At 39.0% G+C, this 25714-nt stretch overlaps 1 protein-coding gene across 2 annotated transcripts in view; it reads left to right on the top strand.

Annotated features, from left to right (window-relative positions):
- Positions 1–11150: 11150 nt before the first annotated feature.
- Ets1 (ETS proto-oncogene 1, transcription factor) overlaps positions 11151–25714 on the top strand; it is a 129817-nt gene continuing 115253 nt past the window's right edge. The window contains exon 1 of one of the 2 annotated variants that reach the window (XM_026392404.2): positions 11151–11215. The gene's annotated coding sequence lies outside the window, so the exon portion shown is untranslated. Of the gene's footprint in view, positions 11227–25714 lie in introns of both variants that reach the window. The other variant, XM_026392406.2, reaches the window with a different exon arrangement.

Here is a 25714-nt window from a genome sequence, read left to right as displayed (position 1 = left end):
CCTACTTGCTGATATATGGGAGTCTCAGCACCTCCTGAGATAATGAGATGAGCTGGAGCTATTCCTTGCTCCCCTCCTATTTCACACCAGAATCTCAGGTCTCTAGACTCAGTGGAATTCATGATAAAAGTGAAACATCAGAAGCTTCTTTGTATCTTCTCCGTGGATATGCTACTGAAGACTCTCTGGTGAGCCAATGCTGACCTTTTTTGAGATACCCAAATTGCCAGACACCAGAGATATGCAGAGATAAAATGCAAACCTGTGCTAATCTCCAGATCTTTGTTAGACTGTTACAGGAGTGGTTAGTCGAGTTGTAGGGGAAATCCTTTCTATCAGGCAATGGGCATAAAAATTTTCTCAAGAACCCAGTTGTGCAGGATTAACATATAAAATTTCAGGAAAACCTGGCTAATCTTTCTATGAATTATGATATCAGACCTTGGAGATTCCTTTATATTCCAAATCATGGGCTTCCATTCAATTTCAGAGGCTACAGTGGAAAACATTGACTCTTCCTAGCCTCTCTTTGATGTGGAACACAAAATCCTTACTGAGTCTTTTAAAAGAGGAAAGATTAACTTTACTGTTTCTGGTCCAAAGAAAATGGATGTGCCTTTTATATTTCTTCATAATTTTACTCTGGCTGGAGCCTACAAGAAGGTAGCAACTTACTTGGAACTCTAGGAGTTGGTTTTGCTAATTCAGAGGCAGGGAGCTCAGATGAGCCAGGTGGCAGGAGCACATGTAAAGGTAACTACATGATCCATGGGGCTCAGAACAGATCTCTCACCTCCAGCAGGAGACTGGTGCTGAGTTTGCAACAGAAGCTGGTGAAGCCAACCCATCTTCTGATGAGTGATAAAAGGCATCACATTTCATTGTTTCAGGGGAAAGGAAATGGAAAAATTAAAGGCAAACAAATCAAAGGATGAAGGGAAAGAGGAAATCCCTCTCATATGGAACACACGTAGTTGGCAAAGGGTAACAGTTAAGAAACTGCATTATATGATTTATATATCAGAAGTCTTCCTTTTGGACTTCAGAAAATCCACTATGTGATTCTTTACTTCATAGATAAGAAAACCAATGTCCAGAGAGACTTTGTTCCAAAACACACAACTGGTTAGTAAAACTAGAAACTGAATCCAAGTGTCATGAATTTGCCTCATTACTAGAAAAGTTAGTAGGAAATAAAGGCTCTGACTTATAAGGAATACATATGAAAATATCAGACAGACTTTTAAAAAATACGGTGGAAGGTAATCATTTAATGACATTAAAAGTAGGTTAAGATTTGTAACTAAGAAAAAATAAGTGAAAAAACTTTGTGTAGGCCAGGTGTAGGGTGCACACTTGTAATCCCAGGTACTCTAGAATTTGAGGCAGAAGGATCACAAGTTTGAGGCCAGGCTGGTCAACTTAGTGAGACCCTGCCTCTAAATAAATAAATAAATAGGACTGGAGGTGTAACTCAGTGTTAAAAGTGCCCTTGAATTCAATCCCCAATACTGGAAGAAGAAGAAGAAGAAGAAGAAGAAGGAGGAGGAGGAGGAGGAGGAGGAGGAGGAGGAGGAGGAGGAGGAGGAGGAGGAGTTGTTGTTTTATTCTGTGTAACAAAAACTCTTATTTGCATGGAAAAGAGTGGAAAAAATTAATATCCATTGAGGTGTCATCACTGTGTCTAGGTGAGGGATTATAGATGAATTCAATCTTCTCATTTTGAATTCTTCCATATTTCCCAAGTGTTAAATTATTAACATACTACCATTAGATTACAGAAGAATGATGATTTGAAAAATTAGATAGAAAGCAGCATTTCTTTTGGATTCAAGATTAAAGTCCCTGGGAGACTATAGCTCAGTGGTAGAGTGACTGCCTAAAAGTGAGGCCTGGGTTCCATCCCCAGCAATACAAAAAGGGGTGGGGGGGAGAGGAGGGGAGAGAGAAAGAAATAAGTGACTCTAAATTAAGTTCATAATTTCAATATGAATTTTGCATCCTAAACTCCTTTGAATTTTGATCATCTTTAGGGATGACATATGACCCTTCCATACCCCTGACCCTTCAGAAGATTGAGCCCTACTTTAAGCAAGGAACAATAATTTTTTTATCTTTTACTCTGTTTCTTTTGGTCTTCTTTAGAAGTATCTATTATCCAAATATCCAGAACTTCCAAGAACATTTTTGAAATGCCACCAAAATAAGATAAAAAGTGCTAGACTTTTTATCATGCTGTGCCTTGACCAGGGATGAGTTATGATACAAGATACAAGAAACAGCCCTGATTAGGAGTTCAATTTCATTAGATAATGAGCTAACTTGTCTCCAGTCATAAGCATGTCACTGTGTCACTGAGAATAAGGTCAACATCTTTGGGTATTTCAAATGCTTTCTGGTAGGTACGAGGTTGAGTTCAAGTTTATGTGATTTCTTTAGCTGGCAAAAAAAGAAAAAAGAAAAAAATAAAAAGAAAGAAAGAAAGTCAAGGGGTAAATTGTGCTTTATACTTATTAGGGAGTTCAAATACTGAATTGTACAACCAAAATGCTTTTGCTTTTTCATATTCTATGCTTGTCTCAAATCAAGACAAAGGTCCTATTTCTACACATCTGTACTCTATGAGAGGTGTTCTGAAGTCAATGGACATTAAAAAAAAAAAATGAGTGATGTATTTCAGGTGACCTTTAGACCTGAAATCCATGGAAAACAAACTAAGCCTCCAAGGCTTGATTCAGTCTGGAAATTACAAGTCAATTTCTTTTATTTCACTCCTCCTTAAGGAAAAATAAGAAGAGGGATGTATTGAGATAACTACTCAAATAATCAGGAAAAACCACACCAAATGTATGGACTGAATGACCCAGATAACAGACTAAAAGAAATCTGGTGTGAAGTGGTGACTCATTCTGTCTGTTTACACAACCTGAATTTTCTGGTTAATTGTCAGCTCTTCACTTCACTTTTGGCTGCATTAAAGATAAATTACTCTCCTGACAGGTTTATTTTTGTGTTGACTGGGAAAAAGTGCATGCTAAAACAGTTGCATGGTATGTATTGGAGAGGACAGATATGGGTGCTGGAATTTGATATTATGCTTTTGACACCAGCAGAAGCAATGACAAAAGGATGAAAGATCAAAGAACCAAGAGGTAAGAAATGATTAGATAAATTAGGTTGTACATATCCAACATCCAAATACCCATTTACCCATCTCTTCATCTATCCAACCATCCATATGTCCATCATTAGTCTATTTATTCATAGAAACTCCCATCCATCCATCCATCCACTCATTCATCCATCTATCAAATATTTATCTAGCCTTTTTGTTATATTTCAGGCAAAATAATTAATGTTGAAAAACTATGCTTAGACCTTCTCTGCTTTGTGGTTTTATAATAAACAAAAAGGAGGAATATTGTACCAATATTTATGATATAATTTTTAATACACGAGACAGCATAGTACAGGATTTAAACATACAGTAGGAAGACAGAATCTAGTAAGAAAAAGGAGAGAGGAGTGGTCAGAGAAAATCTCCTTGCAGAGGTAGAATTCAGGTTGAAACCAGATGTATGAATATCTGAGACATCTGGATCATCTTACCTTGTCTCCCCAAGTCCCTGAGTGCAGGGATCCTATTGGCTCTGTTGAAAAAAAAAAGGGGGGGGGGGAAGTATTCAGGATAAAGATGGCAGCAGCTAACCTGGCATTTGGATGAAATGATGTTCCAAAAAAAAAAAAAAAAGGCTAAAAAACAAACCAATCTACTTTCAATCATTCATCAGGCTTAGGCCAAAATAATGAGTATATTCACATTCGATGAAGGTGGCTTTCTATAAATCTCTCAGCACACTCATGCCTGTCATTACTGGACTTCTGCTTCTAGGCACGTTTTGAAAGAGCCAAACCCATGATGATCTTTCTGTGGTACATGGAATTGCTCTTTCCTCTCCTTGGTCTACTGGGGTCTGAGCTATACTTTGAAGTTCCAGACATTTGGTGAGAAAATGGGAGGATTACTCCATCAACAGATAAATTAATCTAAATTTTCATTCTTCCATATGGCTAATTCAGCTCTCAGCATAGACCTGTAGGCTCACCCAAAGTACCCAATATACAGTTGACCTTAGTTTCTGCAGGTAAGCTAACCAGTTAGCTTTGTAGAAATGTGGCAAGTTGTTTTTAATCAGCTTTCTCTTAATCAAGAGATGAATCTCTCTGACTCTGCCTATTTATTTGAAAGGTGATAAGGTCGAGGAATCCCTTAAGATTTTTCCCAGCTCACAAACTCATGGCTTCTAGAATTCATGGTCACATGCTCTTGCCCTGGAAGCATATATTGTCTGAGCAGATGCTACTGAGTTAGTGCAGGCACAGGACATGAGTAGAGCTATCCAAGTCACAGAGAGAGTGTGCAGCTGAGGCAGCAGCTTCTAAGCATCTTGGAGGAAGCAGAGTTCAGAGTGTCTCTCAGAAACCCTTGCAGACTTCCATGAAGGATGGCAAGGTTAGGACCACCTTATCCAGAATAGATAAGGGAATACATGAATTGTCTCAGTGTCTCTCCTGTGGGAGCAGGTTGCCTTCTGAAGTAGAACTAGAAAACATGTTTGGAGAAGTTCAAAGGGTTGGCCCAGTTGGTAGTCGTCTTGTGGAGGATGGCCCAACTCTGAGACTGGGCTCCTCTCTACTCAGTGGACTGTGTCAAAAGGGAAAATGAATGCAGTCAATGCTACTTGATGTATGCCACCAAGACAGCTGCAGCTATTCTTCTACCAACTCAGCAGGGCACCTTCACCAGCAAGTGTGTTCTAATTTCATTACTGGGTGCTGTCAGTCTCTTCTCTGCTGATGAGCAAACCAGCCTTTCTGCCAGGAGGGAGAATCAGCCCCTGGGTTCTCCTCCTCGGAGGATCCTCAGAGTGTGGTGAGGACATTGGAGTGGGAAGTAGGAGCCTTGGTCTAGCCCTCGCTCTGCCACTGACACTATGGGTACTGAGATAGACTGTTCTGAGCACTGAATTAAGTACTCAGTGCTCACTACTTCTTTAATTCTCACAATAACCCCTGAGCTGTATTATATCATTGTCTTCTCTTTATCTACGAGGAAACTAAAGATCAAAAATCTTAAATAAAATGTCCATGATCACATAGAAAGAAGCAGGGCTGGGATTTGACCTCAGAATGTAGGCTATGACCCTATGCTATACTGTCATCTTCATCAAGTCAATAGAGTCACACATTTAAAATAAAATTGTGCTTTTTGTTCGTATTTCAGATGGAATATAATATTGTATGAACACCAGAAAGCACAAACAAAAATAATAATAATAAGATTTTAAAAATCTCCCATACCACCAGAAATGACTGCTTGATACTTAGGCAATTTATGTTTTTAGATTTTTAACAAGATGGAATGCTGTATGTAATTTTGAGCTGTTTCGCTAGGACTTTTTATTATTCACCCAGTTCATATTATGTTCAAGGGAGTGTGCTGGGGAGGCACTTTATGTGACTATTAATGATAAGCAAATATCAGAAACAGACCCTGTCCTCCCAGAATCACATTCTAGTGGGGGAGATAAGGCAGGAAAGACGTGGGAAGGAGATACAAGAACTTAAACAGTGAGTTGTAACAACATAGGCACAAAATAGCTGTGTGGAAAACTGCAAGGGAAGAAACCGGGGCTCTTCAGTGAGACCCTGAGAAAAAGGAACTAGAGCTGGAATTTAGGAGATTTGGCTAGGATGCCTGGGGATGCTGAAATGAACGAGGTGGTTTTGAAGGGACTGATTTGGAAAGACAGCATTGCTGAATGTGCTGTGGAGTGCTCAGTAGCAGCAGGACAATATAGCTAGCAATCCTGTGAAAAAGGTCCAGTATTGGTACAAAAATAAGAGAAAACCCAGAGGGCTGCTTATCACACTGTAAACAGCAGGTAGCTTTTTGTTGTGAGATTGGGCAAAAGGCGGCAGGGTGGTGATTCTCAGTTTTGAATTTGTACCCTTCTGTCTGGTTTGGATAAGCTACAATCACATACTCATCTTGTAATCCAGACTGAAAACTGTGCAGAAGTTAGATTGACCGAGTGGAGAATTGAAGGATATTTTGAGGTAGGAAAGGACCCGAAGGATGGAGTGACATAAAGTACAGAGAAAGGAGCAGGGGCCAAAGAGGTGGTAAGAGATGGGTTTTCAGCGGGCTATCCTATGCCCCACAATCATCCGTACTCTTGAGGCTGTCTGAATTAGTGGGCTCCAAAGGATGATCAGCAGCCCCAGTAGAACCAGGATGGAGAAGTATCTTTGACAGACCTTGTGCTAGTGGTTTTGCAAGGGACCCATCTGGGGCCCTAGCCCTGGCCCATTTAACATTGCAGAAAGGAAGTTAAAAGCAGCACATTGATGCCACAATAATGGAGCAACACATTATGGGGTCCTGGGAGGACTCTGCCAAGGAATCCAGCTTCTCCATAGATAGGCAATCTGGCACTCACAGAAGGACAAGCACCTGGGTGCCAGATGTGAGCGCTCGTATGTGTGCCACTGCAGTTCCATCTGTGTCTCAAGATGGAGGCTTGGCTTTTGATCATGGAAATGAGAACGATTCATTACGAAGTAGAGGATAAGAAGTTCCAGAGCTGGAGTGTGAAAAGCAAAGGTTCTCAGCTCCTTGCTTTCCTTTCATCTTATCTTCTGGGGCCTCTTCTATATTTGGTGACAACTGTGCTTAGAATAGTGTCTGGATCTTACCTCCACTGTTTGATAGTTTATTTAGATCCTGCTAGGATTACAGGCATGTGCCACCATGCCACCACGCCACCACTCCTGACTTGTAATGATTCTTGAAGTCACTGTCCCCACACAAAAGGACTTATATTTGAGATGAAGATTGGCAATACATTTAAAGAGAAACAAAAAATTAGCTATTTATTGCACTTTACACAATACCTCATTTTTTCTTCCCTCTCACTTAGAAAATTGCCTTTTGATGCTTCACAAGATTCCTTATCCCCAGGGAAGCTACTAAGGAGGCTGAGATAGGAGGATCACAAGTTCAAGGTCAGTCTGGGTAACTTGGCAAGTACTTGTCCCAAAATAAAAAAAAAAAAATAAGAAGTTTGGCAATGGAGGTCAGTGATAGTGCCTCTAGATTCACCAATATTGCCAGCAACAACAACAAAAACAAAGATCATTACGAGTTGTTTTGAATAGGACTCCTGCATTTTGAGAGGTTGAGTAGGAGAGAGGTGGAAGAGTCCAGGATATTTGAAAAGCTAGGATTCTAGGAATTTACCTTCCTTTTCTTCTTAGGAGATACCATCATAACCATTTTTGTGCGGTTCTGTGCATTAAGTGTATTTACATGTTGTACAACTATCAATGCCATTCACCTTTAGAAATTTTTCATTATCCCTAACAAAAACTGTCCCCATGAAACTCCAACTCCTAGTTTTTCCCCTCCTCTAATCCCTGTTAACTTCTATTGCACTTTCTGTCTATTGTAGGTAATTTAAATAAGTGAAATTATGCAATATTTGGCCTTTTGTGTCTGGTTTATTTCATCTAACACATGGTCCTTAGTTCATCCATGTTGTAGCTTGTGTCAAAATCTCATTCTTGGGCTTGGATTGTGGCTCAGTGGTAGAGCGCTCGCCTAGCATGCGCAAGGCCGTGGGTTCGATCCTCAGGACCACATAAAAATAAGTAAATAAAATAAAATTATTGTGTCCAACTACAACTAAAAAATAATATTTAAAAAAACTCATTCTTTAGGGCTGAATAATATTTCACTGTAGGTATACACGGACATGCATGTTTTTTCAACCTTTTGACTATTGGGAGTCATGCTGCTATGAATATTGTTGTACAAGTATCTGCTTAAGTTTCTGCTTTCAGTTTTTTGGGCTGTATATCTAGAAATGAAATAGCTGACATGTATGGTGATTCTGCTTTATTATTTTAAGGAACAACTATACTGCTTTTCACAGTGGTTGTGCCATTTTACATTCTCCCCAGCAACACACAGAGTTAAATTTCTCTGTCCTCACTATCATTTTCTGTTTCTTGCATAATAGGAATCCTAATGCACTGGTGTCTCCTTGTAGTTTTGATTGAATTTCTCTAATAATATGTATTACAATATGCTGATGATGTTTTCATGTGCTTATTGGCCATTTTTGTATCTTTGGAGAAATGTGTGCTCTAGTCTTTTCCTGTTTTTTTTTTTCAATAGGTTAGTTGTTGTTAAATTGTAGGAGTTCTTTATATATTCTGAATATTAATTCCTTATTAAATATATGATTTGTAAAGATTTTCTGTCAGTCTATGGATTTTATTTTTATTTTATTTTTATTTCTTTCTATACTGGTGATCTTTCCAAGGGTCTTGCACATGCTAGGCAAGTGCTTTACTGCTGAGCTACATTCCTAGCCCTTCTTTTATTTTGAGACAAATTCTTGAGAAATTGCCCAGATTGGCCTCAAACTTGCAATTCTCTTGCCTCAGCTTCTCTAGTAGCTGGGATTACAGGAGGGTGGCCTCATCCCAGCTCCTTTTCACTATGAGAGTGCCCTTTGACTTATAATTTATGTGTGTGTGTGTGTGTGTGTGTGATTGTGTGTGTGTGGTACTTGAGCACTCTGTCATCTCAGCCATTTTTTTTTTTTTTAAATTTTGAGACAGGGTCTCCCTATGTTGCAGAAACTAGCCTCAAATTTGCAATCCTCCTCCCTTAGCCACTCTAGTAGCTGGTATTACAGATATGCACCACCATGCCTGGCAAAATGTTTGATTTTGATGAAGTGCAACTAATCTATCTTTTTTCACCTTTATTTTTGGTGTTATATCCAAGGAAACCATTGACAAATCCAATGTCATGAAATTTCCTCTTACATTTTCTTCAAAGAGTTTTATAGCCTTAGCTCTTATGTTCAGGTCTTTGAACCATTTTGAAATGATTTTTGTAAATGGTGGGAGGTAAGAGTCCAGCTTCATTCTTTTTCATGTGGATACACATCTTGTGATGAATTTCTAAAGATGCTGCTTAAAACAAAATTTAGCTGTCTACATGGGCATTTGTGAGGCAATTTATGGCAACAGTGGCTTATTTTGCATCTTTTGGATTTCCAATTTATACTGTGATAGGTAGTAGCAGAGAATGGAGCTAATGTCTTAAGTGATCAGTATCTACGTAACTCTTTGTGGGCAACTCTAATTCCAGATCCCCCACTAATCACAATATGGGCAAGAATTCAAATCTTGTCTCTCAGTTTTTTTTCCAATTATTTTTCAAACATAGTGAATACAACTGTAACTAGTTGTGGCTGATGTAATTAATTGACCATGCACTTTTTATTTTATTTTATTTTTGGTACCAGGGACTGATACCAGGGATACTTAACCACTGAACCACATCCCCAACTCTTTTTTATTTTTAATTTTGAGAAGGGGTCTCATTAAATTGCTTACCTAAGTCTCTGAGGCTGGCTTTGAATTTATGATTCTCCTGCCTCAGCCTCCTGAGCAGCTGGGATTACAGGTGTGTGCCACCATGCCCATTGACTATGTACTTTTTAAATGGGGGTAGTATGCCAAAACCAACTGGGCTTTAGGGACAGATAGATAATTCCTCAACATTTACAGACTTCTCTCACAGTATGCATTGCACTTTATGGAGGTGACTGATTGATTGATGTGTTTTTCTTCCCATGATAGAATGAGGTTGGTAGATCTACAGTGCTTAGTACAAACATTTATTAAACTAAATGGAATCAATAGCACCCTCTCTTCTTTTTTCCCCAAGCCATGTTAACGTGCAAAGGCAAAATATAAGCTATAAAATTTTACTCCAAATAAGATGTTATCTTAACTGCATTGCTAACTTTATACAATGAAGGATAGGATGCCATTGCTTTGCATGACATTCATTAGACTTTTATGGACTTTCAAAGTTGAGCATTTGTATCTAATAAAAATGAAAAGGAGTCAACCATGATAAATTTGATCTCTCATCTATTACTCAAAGTAAATGGAATATTAGAAAAGCAGCTTTAGATTTAGCAGGTAAATATTAACTTAAAATTTTTTTCATAATGAAATAACCCTATTCATAGAAATGAGATTACATAGTAGCAACATTCTTACCACCATCCAGAGTGTGTGAATATGATGCGTGATATTTTTACCTAGAGCAAATGGAAGACTTTCATAGTGTTTACACTTACTTAACGAAACATATATGGATAGATGTACCTTTTTATTCCTACACTATGGGCCCTGAATTGGGACCACTAATGCTCATCTGTTTTAGAGATTACCTGACACCAGACTCATGCAAAGAGGGCATTTTAGTTTTACTTTCCAGAAGTCCCAACTCCCTATTCTGTCAGCTCTCTTCCATCTGCAGTCATGTGCCACATGTCTACATATACATTCAAAGACGGAATGCATACACCAGGTGGACCCATAAGATCAGATTGGTCACAGCCATCTTAATCTAACGTTCTATGATGCTCCCATAAGGCAAAGCTGCTGACTGATGCATTTATTAGAAGTATCCCAGGTCACTGACACATAACTGTAATTATTTTCTTCTCCTTAGGAAACATGGCATTTCATACCAGTTTAATAGAAACAAGAAGTTTGAGCAGCTGAGTGGGGGAAAGCTGTTCTGCTGGCTGTTAATTCGTTGAACAGGTCTTACAGCAGCTCCTTCCCTCTTAAGCCCTTCCTGAGTTAGTGAATCTCCATTGAGCAATGTGGAGCATGAATATTCACATGTCCAGGAGAAAGTAAATGTAATGCATCCATAATGATAAGAATCAGTGTGATCCTACAGAATTCCCTTTTTTTCATCTCCCTCATCACTTCTCCCCAAGGCTGAATTATATTTTACTGGAGAATAATTTGAAGGATTAAAAAATAAGGTGTGATTTGGTGTTGCCCAAGTCCCTTTGAACCACAGTGCCTGTGGTACGGAATGCTACCCCGGTGCCAGGGCTAATGGAAGACCGCCTTTTCTCTAGCTTTCCCTGACTTGACCACACCCCCCAATTTAAGAGGCAGCTCTATTAGAAACATTGTGGTCTTTGCATCCTCTTTAGCCTCGGAGCAGAGGATTCCCGCAGGTAGTTGGAAAGAGACCGCAGACCTTGAGGAAACCTCGCTCCGCTCCGTAGCTATTCTTCACTGTCTCTCCGGCAAAGTAGTAAGTGAGGTGTGAGTTTCTGCTTAAAACTTTTCCTTCCGTTTTCTTTTTCTTGCCCCCCACCTTGTGTAATTAAAAAGAAAATCAATGGAAACTTTCAGGATACAAGCAGTTTTCTCTTCCTCTTTTAAAAAATCTTTCTATAATCATCCATTCAATTGTTTAATACTATTTTTCAAAAATACGTTCTTCCCTTCTTAGAATAGTCTGAAATCAAGATTGCCTGTCAAAAAAAAAAAAAAAAGCAAAATCATGCACATTTTAGATCTTCGCAGATCACTTGTCACAAGCTCTGAGTTTTCTTCCCAGACTGCAGCACTTCCAAAGAAATAAAACTGTAGTTCAACATAGAAATGCCTTTCTTTTTCCTCTTTCACTACTAGTGCCTATTGTTTTACTTTTTTCTTTTCCCTAGCATCTTAATGAAATGTTTTTATAGAAAGGAAAGTGCTGCAGGTTTGAGTCTTGTAAGGCAAACTAGCATGTAGGGTGTTCCTCCCACCCTGTTTTTGGACTCCAGTTCCCCAAGGGTCTACCTACCAATCCTTTGGGCTGTAGTTGCAATGTGGTGCATGTGGGTAGGCAGGGGGAGTCTCCACTCAGGGGAGCATTCTTCCCAGTGTTGGAGGGCTGGACTCCAGCGGTCAGTACAGAGAAGCAGGGGCTGCGCGAGTGGCAATTTCTCTTCATTCACTGGTTGTATCCAGCCATTCCACTTTGTCTGTGTCTTCTCATCTACTGTTAAAAGTGTTTCTGTTACCGCCTTTGAAAGTAGTATTTTCAGTGAGCGAACGGTAGGAAAGATGCTGGGTTACTGAGATCAAGGCGTTCAAGGTTTTCTTTATTAGCTTTCTTCTTTTACTTTTTAATTCCAAGGCCATTTTTCTTCCTACTTTATACTGCTGCTGCAGGCGTGCATGGGGTGGGGTGGCGGGCATGGAGGCATTTGTTAAACAACAGGAAATCCAGATCCTAAAATGATAACTCTGGCAGCTCCATTTGATTTGTAGAATTGCTGACACTTTAACCCTTTCATCAGTTGTGGTTCTGGATTGCTTCACCTCTCTCTCTTTTTTTTTTTTTATCTCAAGAGAAAAGCCTCGGTAGATATGGATTCTGCGGGGAGGGCAGCCACTGTTACTGTTGAGACTCTACTTACCTGGTGTTCCTGAATAGAGAGGAAAGGAGAGCTAATGAGTTAATGTCTGAAAAGTGCTTTGAAGATGAAAAGGTCTTTTCATGTGTTCGGGTATTGTAGTTATTAATATTAATATTTGAAGAAGCATGCTGCTTCTAATGGTAAATCAACAACGTCCATCCTTGCCAGCTCAGTAATGAAATAACAAACAGTGCAGGCTGCTACGTAGCCTCTTCCGTCCTGGTTCCTCCTGGTTCCCCTGCTGAGGATGTGGGAAGGGAGTCTGATTCTGGAGGGGCAACTTTACAGGCTCCTGCACAGAAGTGCTAGTTGCTAGAAGTGCAAGGAGGTCCTAGACCAGTGTATAAAGGGGCGAGATCCTTGAACATCTGGCCATCTGTGACCTTTGCAAAGAATCGGCTGAGAGCATGGGTCTGGGCCAGTTACCTATCCTAGATACAGATAGGCATTCAAAGGCAAGTAGGATCAGAACTAGTACCTCCTCTGAATTTGGATTTGGGAAAGTGGCTGTGCACTTGGCCTCTCTCTGAGAGATCAGCTTTATAACTGAGATCAAGTTATTGAACATAACTGTGCCTTATTTTCTTCATCTCTAAAATATGAATGATATTTGTGCCCCACCTTGTTCTAAGAGGTGAGCGACTAGAAGTCAATATTGCAGAACTTGGAATAATAAAAGTGTCAATGGGCCCAGGAAAGTTTGAAGAAATGTGCTAAGAAACTGGGTCCCTGAAGGGCTGAGAGGCAGAAGAAAGCAAATGCTTTGGAAACACCATTGGCACCTACAGATAGATCTTTCTCTGATTGCACAGAGAGCTTCCGTGCACGGGCTATTGTGCTAACGCATGGTCTTATTTATTGGTGAACAGTTCCCCCCCCCCCATAGCTGCTATCCTTTTCTGATTACTCATACACACCAATGAGTAATCATTCACATCAAAAAGCGGAAGAAATGGATACATCCTAAAAGCTGGGGCTCCTATCTCCCTTTCCTCTCTCTTCTTTCTTTCCTTCCTTCATTTCTTTCTTTCTTCTTTCTTCCCTCTCTCTCCCTTTTGAATTCTCTTTAGAAATAAAAAAAAGTATTTAGTATTTGAATAAAATCAATGGTTATACAGCAATTTAGTGGCATTTGAGGCAAATCTTGCAAATTTCTTCAATCCTGGGGAAACTGAGATAAGGAGACAACTTTTTTTTTTTTTTTTTTTTTTTTTTTTTTTTTTTTTTTTTTTTTTTGCATCTCCTCCTTTATCTTTACTCAACTGAAAATGTAGCTTTATGGAACTCAATCTTTTAATCTAACTGATTCTCTGCCTATCATCTCTGGTTTCCTCCGCTTCACCTGAGGAAGGATGGTAATCTCTAATGTTTATTGAGAGGTTGGTGTGTTCCACTGACTTTGCTAGATGGTTTGTGTGGATTCATGGTGGGACCCTGATTAGAATCAAGGGGATGTGAGCCCAGAGCTTGTGACTGGAATCTCATGTCATAGGATTCTAAGGAACTCTGAGACACTCTAATTTAGGCTGGATTTTTCTGCTTATTTGGGAGAATACCATGGATTAGGCCTATTTTCTGAAGGAAAATCTGTGGATTAAGTATTCGTTATCAAGAAGACACTGACGCTGACTGAGCATGCTAGCACACATCTGTAATTTCAGCCACTCCAGAGACTGAGACAGAAGGATCCTAAGTTCAAGACTAGCCTCAGCAATTTACAGAGTCATTGTCTCAAAATAAAAAGGACTGGGAATGTAGCTTGGGGTAAAGTGCCATGTGTTCAACCCCCCCCCCCCCCCCCCCCGTCAAAAATAAACAAACAAATAAATAAAGAGATCCTGACTCTAGAAGAAGGTTACAGGGTCTATGTATTTGCTTGGATTAGTAAACTGATCTGTCTTGTGACAAATGTCATTTCCCCATGCTCAGCCTTGTTTGGGTGCTATGACCGATATAAAAGGAAATAATATATAAATTCCTTTTTTAAAACTTACATAATATTTTCTTTTTACAGTACTGAGGATTAAACCCAGGGGTGCTCCACCACTGACCCACACGCCCCTATTTTTTTATTTTGAGACAGTGGGTCTCTAAATTTCTGAGTCTGGTCTTGAACTTGGGATCCTTCTGCCTCAGCCTCCTGAGTAGCTGGGATTAGAGGCCAGTTTTTCTAGCTAAAATTGATATAATCATTTTAGAAAACAATATTTTACTGGAAAAGAGGTTAAAAATAAGCAACATGATACATTCAGTCTATGTGTACTTTTTTTTTTTTTTTCAAGTCCACAGTATCTAGAGCACGGAGGGAAGATTTCCGATTTTCTTTCCCTCCGCCCCCCAAAGCAAGACAGTAGGTTTAACATTCACTTGACTAAAGTCCAGGTGTTGTCTCAAGAATTCTGAGGGGAGTCTGATCAGCACTTATTAGGATGAGAATGAAGAAGTAAACAGTGCATATGTTAGGAAAATACTCTATGGGGACAAATAAGGGTTTTCAAGAGATGTAGAAAATACTAGGATTTTAGACTTTTTAGATTTTTTTTAAACTTTTCAATTTTAAATAACTCCAGATGTAGAAAAGATTGCAAAACAAAAAGAAGTCTCCCCAAATTTTGAGACTTTTAAAATCGTGAAAAATGGAAGGAAAAGCATTTTTGGTACTTCGGTGATCCTTAACCCAAATGATTCCTGTGGATGGGGAGAGCCCCATTGCCATATTCTTGATATAAGAGACTATAGAAATAAAACCAGGGCTTCTTCAGAAAGACCAGAAGCTTTGTCAGAAGTGGCCATCATCTGGCAGGTAGTTTGAGAAGCCCAGATAGGTCCAAAGCCACTTGAGCTTCTCCAGCCAGGATTGTATTGCACATTAGATTGCCAAATGCTTCAGCGTTGGTACAGATGTCTTCTGGTCTGTTTTTCAGTAGGCTTGTGCCTCCCAAAATAAACATGATATTGTTAAAAATACTCAGAAATGTGATCATATAAGTACAGCCACTGCCTTGCTTCTCAAGGTGAGATCTTGACCTGCAGCATCCAGTCCAGACCACAGGGCTTTGGCTTTGTAACAGAATCCTGGGATAATTCATATGCATATTATAGTTTGGGTGGCACTGCTTTACAGGAAAACAAGAATGAAAGAAAGAAAGAAAGAAAGAAAGAAAGAAAGAAAGAAAGAAAGAAAGAAAGAAAGAAAGAGAGAAAGAGAGAAAGAAACTGAACAAACAGAAAAATGCAATGTTTTCCAGAGCAATTTACTACTTCCTTATATTTATAGTTAGTTATTACAGTGTTACTCAACAAAAGATTGACATTTATATCAAAAAGATGTTGGTTTTACTCGGTAAGCTGCAGTAGTTCCCCATTTGTGCTAAGCAATCTTTCTATGAGTTCGGAGTGCTGTAAGAAAAATGCTTACTTCTTGGTTTTATACATAACAATGGTACAAACTGACTGCCATTCCACAGAAATCTTGGCTCTTTTCTTCTGCAAAGTTCTTGATAAACGCTACTCAACCTGTGATTATTAAAGGAATCCTTTTTGAGATCTAAATGCAAATCCTTAAAAAAGTGGTGAGAATGCTAGCTTTAATTTTTTTTTTTTTTTCTGGTGCTAGGGGTTGAACCCACCAGGGTTTGTGCATGTGAGGCAAGCACTCTACCAACTGAACTATATCCCCAGCCCTTTAATTCTTGAATAGAGCCTCAGTTACTTTTCATCCGAATTCTAGCTTTAATTTTAAAATAAATAGCCTCTGTTACCTTGGGTGGTAAAAATAAGAACTAATAAAAAATTACTGTTGCTTCTACTAGTGACTGCTTACTAAGTGACAGGCAACTATTAATAAAATAGCAATAATAAGAGCAATTTATTGACAATTTCACCATATGTAAAGTGCTTTGCTAAGTACTTTCATTTGTATAATCCTTTTCAATAGTCCCCAAACGGTTGGTATTATCTTCACTTTATAGTCTTCACTAAGACTGTGAAGAAATTTGGCGATTACTAAGGGGCTCTGCTTTCACCCATAGTCTAACTCCAGAGAGCTTGCCCATCATGGAAACTCTCGGGGATAGATTCATTCAAACAAAAATGAACCAACTTGATGAATTTTTTTCCAACTCCAAAATTCATTGAATTTTCAAAATCCCTCTTTGTAGAAGAATGCCAGCAAGCTGTTTGGCATTATACTGAGAAATTGGAACCTTACAATTTGGGCAATAAAACAAATGAAACTCCACCATGAAAATCACAATAAGACACAGTCCAAAAAGTTACTTTCAAAATTTGGGGGATCTAAGTTAGTTGGCATCTTTCAGTTCAATTTTATTGGGACATTATTAAAACAATCTAGTCTCTTTAATTGTTTTCTCAATCTCTCTATTTGTGGTGAATCTCAGTTTTATTGAGACTCTTTTAGAACCAGAATCAAATCTATTTTAGATTAAATCCCACGTAGTCCACACACTATGGGTCAAAAGGAAATTACTTAGAATTTTAGGCTTTCAGGGATTTCTTTGTTACCCATTGGGTGAGTGTTGACATTTTCAGTCTTCCAGACCTTCAGATTGGACTCAGTCAAGAATCTTTTATATCCCGACCTAGACTACTTCCATTATTAGGAAGCAAAGAGTACTTCATTCCTCTATTCTTTTTGGTTTACGGGTTCTTTGTAAAGAACAATTATAACTTACTTATTCAGTTAGTTATGAGTACCCAACATACTCATGGCACTGGAGTATGTCTGAAGGCCAAGTGTGATCATTTGTTGAATTTCATGGTCAAACACAGACATGAAGAATAGAATTTCAGCATCAGAGATGACCACTTTTACTATGAAGCAATTAATTGAATGTTGTCCTTGATCTTTCAGAGGATGTTTCCACATGAAGTATGTAGGAACGGTGGAAAACCTCTGTAAACTCGACAAGTCAAAACAACCTGTCCGAGATTTTTATTAGCAGGACCGTAGCGGGCAGTCGCACAAGAGAGGGGCGTGGGGAGAGAGAGAGAGAGAGAGAGAGAGAGAGAGAGAGAGAGAGAGAGAGAGAAGAGGGGGAAGAGACAGAGGAGGCAGGAGAGTAAGAGAGAGAGCGCCAACGGGGTGTTGATATTTATGGGCTTAACCCAGGATGAGGAGGAGCAAGGCAAGCGAGCTGTTACTTCTTCAGTGTCCGAGAATGCGTGCCACTTCAGAGTTTGGAGGTGCGCCATTCAAAGTTCGCGCCATTCACAGGGATTGGAGGTGATGGTTCGCGCACCATTCAGTGCGTCATGGACCTGAGCTCCCGGAAGAGAAGCGCTCCGGGCGCCATCTTTACCAACAAAGTTGATAGACTAGATTTTTTACCCCCAGTGCTGGTGATTGAGCCCAAGGCCCTGCGTATGCTAGGCATGTGCTCTACCATTGAGCTACAACCTCAGCCACCTCAGCCCAGGGCTGATAGACTAGAAGTAGTAGTTAGTTTCTGACAAGTTTCAGAGACTAGGTTCAGCATTCTCTGGATAAATTCCTTGACATATTAGAGTTGGCAGTTTTTGTTTTGTTTTTAAGAGAGAGAGAGAAATTTTTTTAATATTTATTTTTCAGTTTTTGGTGGAAACAACATCTTTATTTTATTTTTACGTGGTGCTGAGGATCGAACCCAGCGCCCTGCACATGCCAGGAGAGCGCGCTACTGCTTGAGCCACATCTCCAGCCCCCTAGAGTTGGCAGTTTTAATGTACTCCCTTGATGCTTATGAGAAGTGTTACCTTCATGCCTGTTGTTGACAATGTGCTCCAACAGTGTGATGGTGAGGGAACACTTTCCATCCAGGAGGAAATGCAAAAATATGTAGTACTCCTTGTTTCCTAACTATCACAGTACATTGGAATAAAGGCATCTTTTATCTCTATTTTTTTTTTTTTTTGCGGGGGGGAGACAGTAGTGACCTACTTCTCAAAGAAGTATAAAACAATCTACTTTTGTAATATTATAAAGACATGTTATACTCAAATTCGAGACCCCCAAAAGACCACCAGAGACCAAGATCGATGTAAGCAGCAAAGAAGTGTTTATTGCGAGCTAGCTCGGTCCTCCTCGCGCACACAGCAACTGGTGATGCTGTCAGGCCCTGAGCCCAGGGTTTGCAGCAGTTTTATACACTCTTAGGGGAAGGCAGGGACTTCACATACATCTCAGCATCTCTTAGCAAATCATCACACACCACTGGAAAATCAAACAACAACTTTTAACATTGATTAGCACATTCACTGGTGGGAACAAGTTGGGTAGGGGTGATTGGTTAGTACAAGAGGGAGATTCGTTTGAACTGATTGGGGTGTACGCACTGATCTACATGGTTTCCCAACATGTTACCAACCACCATAAACTACTAGGAGGGTCATCTGGCATCCCAGGTATTTCCCTGACTCATGCTGATTGGTGGTTGCTGGGGTGGTTGCTGTGGGTCCTCTCACCTAGCCTAACTGAGTCAGGGACACCTAGCTCCACAGATCTCTCCTGTTATTTGTAGATAAACAACTCAGCAGGGTGGGTATGTGCCTAGGAGTGCTCTGTGGGTCTTTCCAAGGACAAGGGTTACATCCCTTTCCTTGGACAGGCTTGGCTCTGAGGTAGAGGCTGGTTTCTCAGACATAATCCATTTCAGTATATTCTGAGACAGATTAGTTGAACTATGTGCATTCATACCAGACTTGAAAATGTTGTGCTTAGTTGGGAGATTTTTCTTTTTAGACAATTTGGAGATGGATATGCATTATTTTCCTTTAAGAAAGGGTTAGGGGGATAATTCACCAGTGAAAGTAGGAGAAATAAGAATGGTGCTAATTATTTTGTGAGTTTCTGCTTTGTGGACTTAATGACAGAGTAGGTGACTTAGTTTAAGACATAGAAGCCAATAGCACATACTTCAGAGCATCACTTTTTTTTTCCATTTATAGACATTCATTTTGAATACACATATAAAAACAAGAAATGTACATATATTAGATTTTGCAGGTTTCTGAATACAAAAGAGGTATTATTTATTTCTTCCAAAAACAATGACAAAAGTCCCAGATGCTTTTCCCCCATTGTACAATAAAACAGATCATTTTATAGCACAAATAAGCATTTGGAAAACAGTAGTGAAAATTTATTATTTGCTTTTCTTTCTTGTTGCTTTGAAGAGACTTCTGCCCAGGTCAACTAGTAGTTTAAAATCCTATAAGTGAGAGTCACATTCAATTTGAGGAGTCAAGCTGGATATTAGATTTTGCCTCTTACATTAAGTACAGAATTTTTAGCTGAATTCTAACGACCCAGCCTTTGTTTCTGGAGGAAGAAGTCAGAAGAAGAAAAGTTAAGCCTAGACCTGTATGGGACTTTAAATTGCTTCCTCTCTTTGGTACAGTCACAAATATGTTTTTAAACACAAATATAATTTTTCTCTGAGAAATTTTACACTGAAAGCTAGAAAGTGAGAAGAGTTTTTTTTTAAGAAATAAAAATGGTGGTAGTTCCCTCATAATGAAAAAAGTCTAATTCAAAAGAGCCCCTGGAATATTATCATAACATGAAGTCAGGAAGGGCATACTTCCCAAATAGAAAGATTATTATTAGTTTGCATGTATTTGCAATTTGCATATAAAAATCTTTTAATATTCTTCCTTTTCCTATCTTAGATGAGAAAAAGAAAAAAAAAGTGTGTCACATTAGATTGGATAGAGAGAAAGGATGGGAGAGGAGCAGAGCATCACTTTTATTGGTCTGCTGGGTACTCAGAGTAAGAAAGAATGCTTAGTATTGTAATGTTAGAATACTTAGTCAAGAAGATGAGGTTCTTATAGATTTAGGAACAAGACAGAAACACCACTTTTAATTCTAACCATTTTTTTAAATTGTAATGACAAAATTTCCTTGCAGGAGGGTGAAGAATGTTCAGTTATCTAAATAGGACTTCTTTTAAAATCGAGTTCTTAGAAATTGAACATAGTAGCTTTTGTTGTACTGACATATTATAGAAAACATCTTCTAAAATCACTCAAGAAATTCAGATGGACTATGCATGGGAAGTAGAAAACAATGCAGGAGAATAGAGAAAAATCACTCTGGTAGATTGATTAGTTCACACAAATATTATGGTTGTGCTTATAGTTATTTCAGAAGCCTACTCTCAGGGTTATGTGTGGACCCAATTTGTTAAGGCAAAAAAACTTCTATTTCGTTACAAAGATATCTTTAGCCTCTTGGATATATTCAAGCTCTGAAATGTGAACTATTGTACATACCAATTCCATTTCAAGTAAATTCACTTTCCTTTAAAAAACATGTACTGCATGTATATATACACCATCTAAAAAAACACCATACCTACTGTAAAGTAACCTAGAATTTAGGAGCAGAAATAGACCTATATACAGAAGTATTATGACTTTATTACATTGTAGAGTAAACTCCAGGAGGAGGATCAAAAATGTCCATGTAGCTGCCCAGGAATATCAGAGAAAGCTATCTGAAAGAGGCAGTGATCCAAGTCTCTAAAAAACATGTTCATATGCTATAATTGGCTCTGTTTCCTCAGATTCTACCAAACATCAATCAAAAGTATTTGAAAAATATGCAACTGTACAGAACATGTACATATTTCTTTTCTTGTCACTAATCCCTAAATAACATAGGATAACAACCATTTAGTATAACATTTATGTTGTATTAGTATCACAAACAACATAGAGGTGATATAAAGTATCATAGAAGGATATGAATGGTTATATGCACATACTATATCATTTTATATAAAGAACTTATGCATTCACAGATTTTGGTAGTTTAGGATAGGGTGATTTTCTGGAATCAAACTCCTTTGGGTACTAAGGGATTACTGTATTCAGAAGGAAGAAATTGAAAGTCTCTACATTCTAGATTAAAGAAGTAGCCTAGGTAACATCGGTGTTTCCTTTAAATGACAGTCCTTTTGGAAGTCAAACTCACTCTCTTCTGCATTCCAAGCCAAAAGCATATCTTTTTATATAAATTGATGGGAAACCTAAATTGTTGATATCAAGTAGAAATGCTAGTTGTAAATCTGCTGAAATTTCATATAGCTTTCCAAGAGGAAAGGAGAAAAAATAAAATTGGCAATGTTCTGCCACAGCTTCTTGAACTTTTGTCTTCCCCATGTAATCTTCATAACCAGGAGAGGTTGTCCCATAATCCCTAGCCTATGAAGCTAACATGAAGTCTAGAGGGCAAGTTCAAATTGAAAACACCGGACTTTGTCCATGTCAGTATAAATTTGGATTATCTGTTATAGAATGCAGTTAATATATTGAAATAGAGAATGTATACATTATTTGTCCCCAAAATACTACTTTCAGGCATTTAATGTGCATATAAAATATTTTAGAAATTTTTATAGTGATGGAGAATTGAAGACAATATATAATAGTAAGGGTTCATTAAGAAAAGTGTGCTGCATACATACAATACAATGCTTGACAGTCTTAGACTCTAGAGTATAAAGGTATATTTATTGACATAAAATTTTTTCATTGCATTATATAATAACAATGAAAATGCAGATTGTAAATAGCATGTAGAGAATAATATGTTGGAAAAATTATGATGACATGTATGTGTTCTATATAACTATATTACATTAAAATATGTAGAAGAATGTTGGACAAAAATTAGTATAATTATGTCTGTATGGTGGGATTTCAAGAGATTTTGATATCCATTTGAGTCTTTTATGTAATTTTAAAACAACTTTTGCAATGAAGATAAAACAATTTTTGCAAAATGAGTTTACAAAAAAGAATTTTAAAGCATGGTTTACTGGGCTACTTACTGAAAGTCATAGACTTTCCTTTAAGAGCAGACAACTCAAAATGAAAAACTTTTAATTGATGTCACAGTTATGTAGAAATAGAGCCAAGCGGGTCAGAGTTGATGTGAACCAGTTCACATGTGAACCTTGACTGAGGCCTCATCTCTTTGGGATTTCTTACCCATCTGCTGCCTTGGCCCCAAACATCCCTCTCACTCCCTCCTAACCTTTTCTACAGTTTGTGAGTCACTCAACCTGCCCTGGTGAGATGTGGGTAAAAGGAAGTGTCAGCTTGCAGATCCTGGCCTGGTTACAAGGCTTGCAGAGGGTGGGAAGTGGGGAAGTTTGAGCAATGGTCACATGCTTTACATAGAACTCTGTCCAGAGTCAAATGGAAAACTAGTACTAAGACACTCACATAAACCAAAGTGTTAATTATTTGCCCTCTCCATCGATTGCTTGTTTTTTTGTACCTAAAAATCTAGAATGATGAAGGTAAGATGCCCAGGTATAGGTGCTGAAGGCCTAGGGTCAGGTTTTAGCTGGGCTACTTAACAACATAACCAGATGTTCTTATCTGTATAAACAGGACTTACATGAATTAAAGGATGCTCACTGGTTTTCTAACTTAGACTCTGATGTTCATGTGCCAAACTCCTGTTAACACTGGTCTAGGATCCGGTGAAGGGTTAAGTCCCTGCCCTGGGGAAGCTTGAGTTCTAATGGGGTGGGGCCTGGAGGAGACTATAAACAAACAAGGAAGTGTCTGAGTGGGGAAAGGTGCAGCTATTTGTACAGGGCAGTGAGAAAGGCTTCTTAGATAAGGTCACCTTAAATAGCTATGTGAATAGAAGGAAGCACTTTTCACTTAGAAATGGATCATAAGACAAACTCATTATTTCAAGTGGTCTTTATCTAGACCTCTATTCAGATTCTCTAATTTGAGAAATGAACATAACCACATCTCATCTACATTTTGTCTTGTGAGACCAGTTTATTCTTTCATACATTCATCAGTCCATTCACAGGATCAGCAGCCCTGAGGTGCTCACTGTCTTTAAATCAGTGAATGGACTGATGAATGTATGAAAGAATAAACTGGTCTCACAAGACTAAAAATGTGGATGAGACGTTGTTTCAACATATAATTAAAGGATTAAAGAGATACTTTACATCTTTCCTACTAAAAAATAAAGACATTGAGTTTCTCTTTTGCCCATGATCTGTCTCAAGTACTGGAGATGTAGAAGTACAAAAGTCAGGGTACCTCACTTCAAGTAGCTCAGAATCTAGTGAGGGGACAAATAGAAAGAGGTGTTGGTGAAATAGTGTGATACACCAATGGCATGCTCCACAAAATGGAAAAGGAGCAACTAGCCCCGGCTGGATGGTTTGGAAATCTTCCAGGAATAGCAACCCTCTGAGACTAACCCTTAAACCTTGAGGACGGGGAATTCACTAGTCCCAGGGAACAGGATGGGGGACATTTCTAGCAGAGACATAATTTGGGAAGGGAAGAAAGATAAGAATGTCCTAAGAGAACAGCAGAGAGCTGCCTGTTCAGAAGTGGAGGGTGCAGTGGGGCTTGCTGAGCTAGGGGCTGGGGAGGTGGAGGGAGAGTGGAAGTCTCTGAAATGGAGTTGGCAGTCTTGCTTGGGACCATTTTCTGTGGTGCTCTGGAGGAGGTGCTGGTCCCATTCAAGAAAAATGAACTTAGGTCTTTCCACTCCTCTGTTACTAAGCGTTCAAATAATTTCTATACCCAGACAGGTCTCACTGCTGCTTCTCAGCTGGGGAGTAAATCTTAAAATCACACAGTTGTTTTTCATTTAGGTAATAAACATGTGCAGTGCCAAGACAAAACGCTGGTCCAGCTGATGTTCAAGCTGTTGTCATGTGGGAGGGAATTCTCTTTGGCAAAAACGCCAAATAAGAATCAATCTCAATCTCTCTCTCTCTCTCTCTCTCTCTCTCTCTCTCTCTCTCTCTCTCTCTCTCTCTCTCTCTCTCTCTCTTTCTCTCTCTCTCTCTCCACACACACACATACACACACTCCAAACACTCCTTTTGCATCTTTTGAAAGAGTTTAGCTCTCCAGCAGCTGTTGTATGTCACAATCTACAAGTGGAAAAAGGGTGGGTTCTTTTTTTCTTTCTCCAAAAAATAATAAAGCAGCAATCCATTTCTGTCCCAGAGTTATTTCCTGCAATGAGAGCCCTTGAGATCCCTGGCAACTCCCTCTTTTCAGTTTCCTCCCTGGGCAAAGGGCTTTTCCCCAAGGGAAATGTCATTCATATAGTCGAGAATATGGGCCAGCACAGAATGCACCAGATGTTGGGCCAGAGGTTTCCTCCCTCACTCTGTCAATTGGAAGAGAAAACATATTTCCACTGAACCTTTTCCCTAGCATGTTACTGTGAGGAGGAGTGTTGTCTGGCTGGCAGACAGAAACTCTTGTTGTCTTTGAGCTAGGCTCCAGTATACTGCTGCCAAGTCCAAAAGCCCTTTCTCCTACAAATATATAAGTAAAATAGGCATCCTGAAGGTCAAGGCCCTTTGCTGCTTGTGGGAATCTAGAGATGACTCATAAGGCCCTATGGTCACACCTTGCTCTGAGCAATCTTCCATGATTTCCTATTCCCTGAACCCAGCAGAACTAACTGCTTCTTCCCCCCCACACACACACACATTATGTTGTACGTGAGTCTGTCTTCACTATTGCGTGATGATAGAGATTTTATTTCTCAGCTTTATTATTTTGAGTCTGGTAGAATCTAAGGGTCATGTGGGTCAGGAATCTTTGTTTACTAGTGTGTCTCAAGTGCCCAGAACTGTGCCTGGAATGTAGTAGTGACATCTTAATTATTTACTGGATGCACAAAGACCTTCCCATTAAAGGAAACCTACTATATGATTACTGAATGAGTAACTGCAGTTTACAAATATTCAAGAGATTGTTGAGGCTTTTGGGGTGGAAATAAGACATTTTGATTGTTTGAATGAACTGGCATTCTCCCAAGACAGGACATTTCCTCCAGAAAGTTGAATGGCTTGCATGAAGCAATAATCCCTCATCCCTGGACATTTCCAATAGTAACATTTGCCCTCCTGGACCCTGGAAGACTGACCAACTTTTCCCCAGGGGATCTGTTCTTGGTCTAACTATGCTCAGAATGGTACAAATCATGGAGGTAGCTTCTAAGTCTCATCTTTGAGTAGATCAAAACATTCAAGTGGGTATATATGTTTTGATGATAATTTATTAGGGTCTTAAAATTCAAATTTCAGATTAAAAATAAGGAATGCATTAATGAGAAAGAGGCCATGGAGTTCATGGAGACTGTTCTACAATTCGGGATCAAGACATGTCTGTGGTAACCTACATGATATGTATTTATTGCTTTATCAACTAATATGTGGCACCTTACTATTCCACACTCAGTGCCCAGCTCAGAGTCTGAGACATGATGGCTGCTCTCTATTTTTAGAAACAGACACTGAATTAGCAACCATGGAGGCTGAATG

Source organism: Urocitellus parryii, chromosome 4 (assembly GCF_045843805.1).
Source record: "Urocitellus parryii isolate mUroPar1 chromosome 4, mUroPar1.hap1, whole genome shotgun sequence".
NCBI lineage: Eukaryota > Metazoa > Chordata > Mammalia > Rodentia > Sciuridae > Urocitellus > Urocitellus parryii.
This window is presented reverse-complemented; position numbering and strand designations above follow the sequence as displayed.